General features: G+C 38.4%; 1 non-coding gene across 1 annotated transcript; it reads right to left on the bottom strand.

Annotated features, from left to right (window-relative positions):
• Window positions 1-8,264: 8,264 nt before the first annotated feature.
• On the bottom strand, window positions 8,265-8,371 carry LOC147353619 (U6 spliceosomal RNA). The gene has a single exon (XR_015146754.1). It is a non-coding gene; the product is annotated as a U6 spliceosomal RNA (small nuclear RNA).

The raw sequence follows: 8,371 nt of genomic DNA on the forward strand, positions 1-8,371 counted from the left end.
GTACAATGAATACACTCAATTTTGGTATACATTTTGCTGTTTTGAAATTTTTTTACACTGATAAGTATAATCAATATTTTAAACATTTCCATAATTTTACCCATGTAAATGGAATCATGAAATATACCATCTATCTGGTCTGGGACTAAATATATCTAGTCCTGTTGTTGAATTATGTTGTTGTGTGCAGCAATAGGTTAGGTTAGGTTTTACCAAGTAATATTTCTTCATGTTGGTATACCAAAATTTGTTAATCTAGCTACTTGATGGCAGACATTTCTGTTCTATTTTCCAAATTATATTTTTATTGTCATGGAAGACCATATGAAATCTACACTCCTTTTTTTTTTTTTTTTTTACTTTTTGATTCTTCATTTAAATTTCTATTAAATATTTATTTGTTTATATGAATCATACATTCCCAGCCATAGAATCTCCTCTGAGATCACTACTGTTACAAGGACAGAAACAGTTTCTCAGGTGAGGTGAGGAAGTTGGTGGCTTTCAATAACACCTCCAACAATGGCTCCTTTGTTGAAATATTTATTGACCAGGCAGCATGTGCTAGGTCTTTTGTCCCCTGGCTTGTTGAGCTCTATCCTTATAACTAAAGAACCAAGACAGCCTAGTCCATCAGGCAGAGTTAAATTACTTTCAAGGAAAAAGAGATCAACCAATGGACACATAGCCATAGATATCAGGCTTGTGTGCTGAGCTCATGTATTCTCATTAGCTAAGTGAACTCAAACCTAGGAAATGACATGTTTAGAAAACTCAGTCATAGTAGTATCCCTGGTAGAAAAATAACACCATCCCCAAAGGAGCCAAAATTGAAGCTTCTTTATCTCCTATAAGTGGGACAATCCCAGTTTATACCTATTGTGTCAGTGTCCCAGCAGCCCTAACACTTCCTTCAGGAAATCTACATTTTTAATGACTTTGTACATCTTGTTCACTGTAAGCACAATATTGTATGTTAGTTCTCCAGAAATGTTGCATTTTGCACATTGTATAACCTGTCAACGGATATTCCCATTTGACAACTACCATCAGCCCCTGGTAGCCCACTGGTCTACTATCTGTTACTATGGCTCTAAATACTTTCTTTTTTAATAAAAAATACTTTTAAAATAATTTTATATTTTCGTTGCATCATGTAACTTGTGAGATCTTAGTTCCTTGACTAGGGATTGAATCTGGGCCCTCAGCAATGAGAGATGGAGTCCTAACCACTGAATCACCAGGGAGTTCTTGAGTTTAACTAACCACTTTATGTACTTTCTCATATGAGTGGAATCAAGCAGAATTTGCCTTTCTGTGACTGGCTTATTTCACTTGCAATAATGTCCTTAAGGCTCATCCATTTTGTTGCATATAGTAAAATTTTTTCTTTTTAAAGGCTGAACAATATTCCACTCTGTATATATCACATTTTCTTTATCTATATAAAATATAGATGGATATTTGGGTTACCCCCGTGTACCACAAATAATAGTACAATGAACGCAGGATTGCAATATCTCTTTGAGATCTTGATTTTAATTCTTTTAGATAAATACCCTAAAGTGTGGTTGCTGGATCAGATGACATTGTATTTTTCAGTTTGTGGAGGCCCTCCATGCTCTTATCTATAATGGCTGTGCCAGCTTATGGTCTCAGTTTCTCCGCATTCATGCCAGTACTTGCATGTATTTTTAAAAATAGCCTTTATAATAAGTATAAAGTGATATCTCAGTGTGGTTTTGCTTTATATTTCCCTGATAATTGTTGATATTGAGCACCTTTTGTATACCTGCTGGCCCTTCTTTTATCTTCTTCAGAGAATTGCCTATTTAGGTCCAATGCCTAATTTTCAGTTGGAATGTTTTTTGTTTTTTATGGAGGTGTAGGTACTTTTGAGGAGAAGGCAATGGCAACCCACTCCAGTACTCTTGCCTGGAAAATCCCATGGATGGAGGAGCCTGGTGGGCTGAAGTCCATGAGTTCGCTGAGAGTCGGACATGACTGAGCGACTTCACTTTCACTTTTCACTTTCATGCATTGGAGAAGGAAATGGCAACCCACTCCAGTGTTCTTGCCTGGAGAATCCCAGGGATGGGGAAGCCTGGTGGGCTGCCGTCTCTGGGGTCGCACAGAGTCAGACACGACTGAAGCGACTTAGCAGCAGCAGCAGTAGCAACAGCAGGTACTTTTGTGTGCATGCTAAGTTACTTCAGTTGTGTCCCAACTCAGTGACCCCATGGACTTCAGCATGCCAGTTTCTATCCATGGGATTCTCCAGGCAAGAATACTGGAGTGAATTGCCATGTCCTCCTCCAGGGGATCTTCCCCAGCTAGGGATCAAATCCATGTCTCATTATATTTCCTGCATTGGCAGGCAGGTTCTTTACTACCAGCGCCCCCGGGGAAGCCTAGTGTTGGAATCCTTGTTTATTTTGGATATTTTGAGAATATTTTCCCATTATATAGGTGGCATTTTCACTTTGTTGATGATTTCCTTTGCTCTGTAGAAACTTTTTATTTTATTTTGTTTCACTTGTCTTCTTTTGTTTTTGTTTCTTGTGCTTTGGTTTTAATATCCAAGAAATCATTGCCAAACCCATGTCATACAGTTTCCCCCCTATGTTTCCTTCTAGTAATTTTACAGTTTTAGGCATTGTGTTTAACCTATTTTGAATTGTTTTGTGTGTGTGGTGTAAGATAAAAATAAAATTTCATTCTTTTTCTTTACCATATCCAGTAGTTCCAACACTATTTATGGAAGAGACCATCTTTTCCCATTTTGTATTCCTGGCAACCTTGTCAAAGATCAGTTGAGTGTACGTGTATGAGTGTGTGTTTTCTGGGCTCTCTCTTCTGTTCCACTGGTCTATATGTCTGCATGTCAGTATCATACTGTTTTAATGACTGCAGCTTTGTAATATGTTTTGAAACAAAGAGGTGTGGTACCTCCAGCTTTGTTTTTCTTTCTCAAGATTGTTTTAGCTATTCAGAGTCCTTTGTGGTTGCATATGATTTTTATGACCATTTTTCTAGTTCTTTAAAAATATGTCTTGGAACCTGGGAATTCATTGACTGTTTATATCATTTTTGGTGGTATGGATATTGTAACAACATTAGCCTTCCAATCCATGAATATGGCATGTTGTTCTACTTCTTTGTGTTTTCTATAATGTTTTTCATCAGTATTCTGTAGTTTTCAATGTAGAAGTTTTCCCCCCTCTGTGATTCATTCTAAGTATTTTATCTTTTCTTAATTTCCTTTTGAAGTTTTCACTGTTACTGTATGGAAACATAACTGTAATAGTGCTCAGCAGTGTCTCTGGGTTCAGTAATAGGAAACTAGGGCAGGTAATGGTGGTTGGTAGTGCCAGGAGTGTGCACAGACTCAGCTGTGAGGCTGAAGGTAAATTCCAGGAATGTGCACAGACTCAGCTGTGAGGCTGTAGGTAAATGCACAGGGGCAGTGGAGTATGCATCGTGGCAAGGATAGGGCTTGTGTTAAAATCTGGGTCTGATCGCAGGCACAAGTTCAGTTGCTGAGGTCAGAGCTGGTAGCAGGTCTGCACCTGGCTTCAGGACGAGGGCTAGCTTAGCTGTATGCATGATGGCTGTGCTGAGTTCCAAGGAGGCACTAGCTGTCATGGGTCCTATTAGGGAGGGTGGAGAGAGCATCAGGAGTCTGAGACCTTGAAACCTGTGAGACCTTCTGTGGTGAGAACTGTGGGCATATGCAGTAGTTGTGCTGGCTGTTGGTTTCCTCCATAACTTCCCCTCACTTTAATTCATGCTACTGTTAGGGGATACACACTGACTGAAATTGCCCACCTTGGCCAGGCACCATAGTAATCATTTGTGTGAGTTATTTTACAACAGGAAGTCCTGCATGAAACATGGTACTAGTAAGACACCATCAACCGGAAGAATTTGGGAAAGATCAAAAGGAGATGCTTCATGTCCTACCACCTCCCAGAATCATCAGTGGCATTCATCTTGGCTGAGCAGGGCATGCACTACTAGGAAGGACTCTGAGTCAGAATGACTGGCCAGAGACAACCCAGAAACTAACCTCATAACCATAAAACCTGAGACAGTGAGTCACGTGGCAGAGCAGTTCTCCTGCGTTCTCTCACCCTCCTGCTTTCTGTCCTGCCACCCCTTTCCAATTAAGTCTCTTACCTCGTCAGCATGTGTGCCTCCTTGGATATTTCATTTCGAGTGTTTGACTGCAGCCCCCTTTTGGCCCTGGAAGGGGTGCCCCTTCCTGCAGTACTACCGTGTTGCTTCAGTTTTTTAACTGGACTCCTGAGCTCTGTCAGAGCTATTTTCATTAACATCTGCCTGTCCAATTTTTTTTTTTTTTCCTCCATTGGGGAGATAGAGACTGGGATCTCTTACTAAACCATCCTGCTAACATTACTCTGTATATAAGTTTTAGAATCAGTTTCTCACTTTCTACATACTTCCTGCTTGGTATGTACATGTGTAATCATTCACTTCAGTCATGTCCAACTCTATCCGACTCTATGGACTGTAGCTTGCCAGGCTTCTTTGTCTACGGGATTCTCCAGGCAAGAATATTGGAGTGAATTGCCATGCCCTCCTCTAGGGGGTCTTCTCGACCCAGGGAGTGAACCCACATCTCCTAAGTCTCCTGCATTGGCAGGCAGATTCTTTACCACTAGCACCACCTGGGAAGCCCCCTACTTGGCATATAAATCAAGATTGCATTGACTCTAAAGATCAATAGAATTGAAATCTTATTGAGTCTTTAAATATGTAAGCATAGTGTATGTCTCCATTTCTTTGTGACTTTTACTTTATTTAGAAATTAATGTTTTGTACTTTCCATTTTACAGGTTTTACACATATTTTATTAATTCCCTCCCAAAGTATTTTATGTTTCTGGTGCTACTGTGAGTGATATTTTACTTTGATTTTTGAATTGTTTCCAGTGTGTAAAATACACATAATTTTTTATATATTGACTTGTAGTTTACGAATGTGCTAAACTCACTTACATGCACTAGTGGTGTTTTTGTGGATTCTTTAGGTTTTTCTCTGTATATCATAATTTTTTTCTGTGAGGAAGAGAGTTTGATTTTTTTTCCCTTCCAACTGTAGCCTGTCTGGATTATTTCTTGCCTTATTGCACTTGTGAGAGCTTCCAGTCCAATGTTGAACAGAAATGGAGAATAGGTGACTTTCCCTTATCCTTGATCTTATTAGGGGGAACAATTCAGCCTTTGTTCATTAAATGCAGTGTCAGCTGAAGTTTTCTTTGTTATTTTTGATGCCATTTCTTAGATGGAGATTATGTTCTTCTATTACTATTGTACTGACAAATTTAATGGATGTTTAGTTTTCTCTATTTCTTTTCTGCATGATTTGATACATAGTTTTACCTCTTCCTTTCCAGTCTGTATTTCTTTTTTATTCTTTTGTTTTACTGGTCAGAACTGTCAGTAAAATGTTCCAAAAAAATTATAAAAGTGGACGTCTTTGCCTTCTTTTCGATTTTAGGAGGAAAGCATTCAATCTTTTCCCATTAAGTATTCAGTTAGTTAGTATTCCCATTAAGTATTCAGTTAGTAGGTAGTTTTGTAAGTATAGCTCATAATGTTGAAGAATACTTTTCTCTTAGTTTATGGATGTGTATTATGAATAGTTCAATTAAAAAAATTTATTTATTTTTAATTGGCGGATAATTGCTTTACAATATTTGTTGGTTTCTGCCATTAATCAGTGTAAATCAGCCATGGGTATAAATATGTCCCCTCCCTTTGGAACCTCCCTCCCACCTCCCACCCCATCCCACCCCTCTAGATGAATGTTTTGATTTTAAAACATATTTTCTGCATCTGTTGAGGTGATCATATGACCTTTCTCCATTATTCTGTTAATGTGATGGATTACCTTGATTGACTTTGAATGTTGAACAAAATATGCATGTCCGGGATAAAGATCACTTTGTCTTTATGTGCCGTTTCTTTTATGTGTTGCTGGGTTTGATTTGCTAATGTGTTGATTTTTGTGAGTAGATGTTTATGAATGGTATCAGTCCATAGTTTTCTGGTAATGTTTTTTCCTAAAAATATATGAGGAAATACTTGCCTCAAGTGATGAGTTGGGAAGGTTCCTTTGTTCTCCATTTTCTTAAAGTATTTATATAGGATTGTTATTATTTCTTCTTTAAATATATAATAAAATTCCCCTCTTTAATTTTGTGGGCCTGAACTTTCTTTGTGTGATGGTTTTATTAAAGTTTATCTTTCTTAACAGATATATGGCTATTCAGATACTCTCTTTTGCATTGAGTCACTTTATGTAATTTTTGTCTTCAAGAAAAGTGGCCAATTCATTAAGCCATTCAATTAATTGGCACAATTTGTTTCTAGTGCTTTCTTATTTTTATGTATGTGGATCTATAAAGACATCCCTTCTTTTATTTATTATGGTAATTTTTGTCATTGCTTTTTAAATAAGTGATACACATTTATCAAATTTTTTGAATTTTCAAAGATCCTTGTTTTAAAGGTCATTGATATTCTTTTCTCTCTCTTTTTTTGGCTGTACTGGGTCTTCATCACTGTAGCAAGTAGACTATCTACTTGCAGAGGGTGAACTCTAGGATGTGCAGTCTTCAGTAGTTGCAGTACGTGGGACTTAGGGCACGGAGGATTCAGTAGTTGCAGCTCCCAAGCTCTAAGAGTGGGAGTTTAGTAGTTCTGGTGCACATGCTTAGTTGTCCTGCATCATGTGGGTCTTCCCAGACCAGAGATCAAACTCATGTCCCCTGCATTGTTAGGCCAATTCCAAACCGACAGAACCACCAGGAAAGTCTGGTATTCTTGATTATTTATTTGTTTTCTACTTCGAGATCATCAAACTTTCTTTTCGTACTGAATTTTTTAGTAAATATAGTACAGTATTTAGTACAAAAAGCAATTCAAACATCATTACCCTGTTTCTCATTTTAAATGGATTGCTTATATCATTTTACCATCAAATATGGCGTTTGCTGAGTTTTTTTTATAAATGCCTTTTATCATGATTATGAAGAACTCTTTATTCTTATTTTTAAAGTTTTTTTCTAAATCACAATAACTGCTTAGTATTATAATACTGTTTATTTCCTTTATCAGTTAAGAGATCAGTCAATTTTTCTACTTCAGTCTGTGTATGTTTCTGAACTAGGTATGAGTCTGTTTCCCCAATCACAGTAAAGCCAATCTATTGACATCAGGTTGTGGTGAAGGAAAGTGCAGTGTTTATTTTAGGGCACCAATAAAGGAGTCCTAGAGAAGGGAATGGCAACCCACTCCAGTGTTCTTGCCTGGAGAATCCCATGGACAGAGAAGCCTGGCAGGCTACAGTCCATGGGATCACAATCAGTTGGACATGACTGAGTGACTAATGCAATGCAATGCAACACAATAAAGGAGTCGAGGTAGCTAGTACTTCAGAGGCCCGAACTCCCCAAAGGGTTTCTGGGAAAGGTTTTTAAAGACAGGTTGAGGGAGGAGGGTTTTTAGGATATGTGATCAGCTGGTGGACATTCTTGTGATTGGTTGGTGCTGAGGTAATCTAGAGTCAACATCAACTGTCTGGTTCCAGAAGGACTGGAGTCTACATTATTGTGGGAAACATACAGTTAATTTCTTCCACCTGATGGGGAGGTTCGATGCATGGTACAGGATGCTCGGGGCTGGTGCACTGGGATGACCCAGAGGGATGGTATGGGGAGGGAGGTGGGAGGGGGGTTCAGGATGGGGAACATGTATATACCCGTGGCAGATTCATGTTGAAGGAAAAGCCTAGGAGACAGGTTTTTCTACATACAAGAGGCATGTGGAGGACATGGTAGGGAGTGGTCTGTTCTGGGAAGACCTCTAAGGGTTCTGCTTGGTTGTATTTATGCAGTTTATTATATATATTTGTAATACTAGGCTATGTTTGCATTAGAATAAAATAAACTTTAAAATATATATAGTTTTACACTTAATTAGTTATATATATGTGTGTGTGTATGTGTATATATATATGTATATACATATACACATGCACCTGGAGAAGGGCATGGCAATCCACTCCAGTATTCTTGCCTACACACATATATATACCTCCTACCTCTTGAACCTCCCCCCACCATCACCAGTTCCACCCCTCTAGGTCTCTAATGACCCTCTAGGTCATCAGAGAGTGCCAGGCTGGGCTCCCTGTGCTATATAGTAGCTTCCTGCTAAATGTCTATTTTACACATAAAAAATATGGAATGCTTCACAGATTTATTTGTCATCCTTGTTCAAGGGCCATGCTAAGCTCCTCTGTATTGTTGCAGTTTTAGTATATGTGTGGCAAAAGCAAGCAC

This window comes from Bos grunniens, chromosome 18 (assembly GCF_055505025.1).
Source record: "Bos grunniens cultivar Pamir isolate PY7600 chromosome 18, Bosgru_T2T1.0, whole genome shotgun sequence".
Lineage (NCBI taxonomy): Eukaryota > Metazoa > Chordata > Mammalia > Artiodactyla > Bovidae > Bos > Bos grunniens.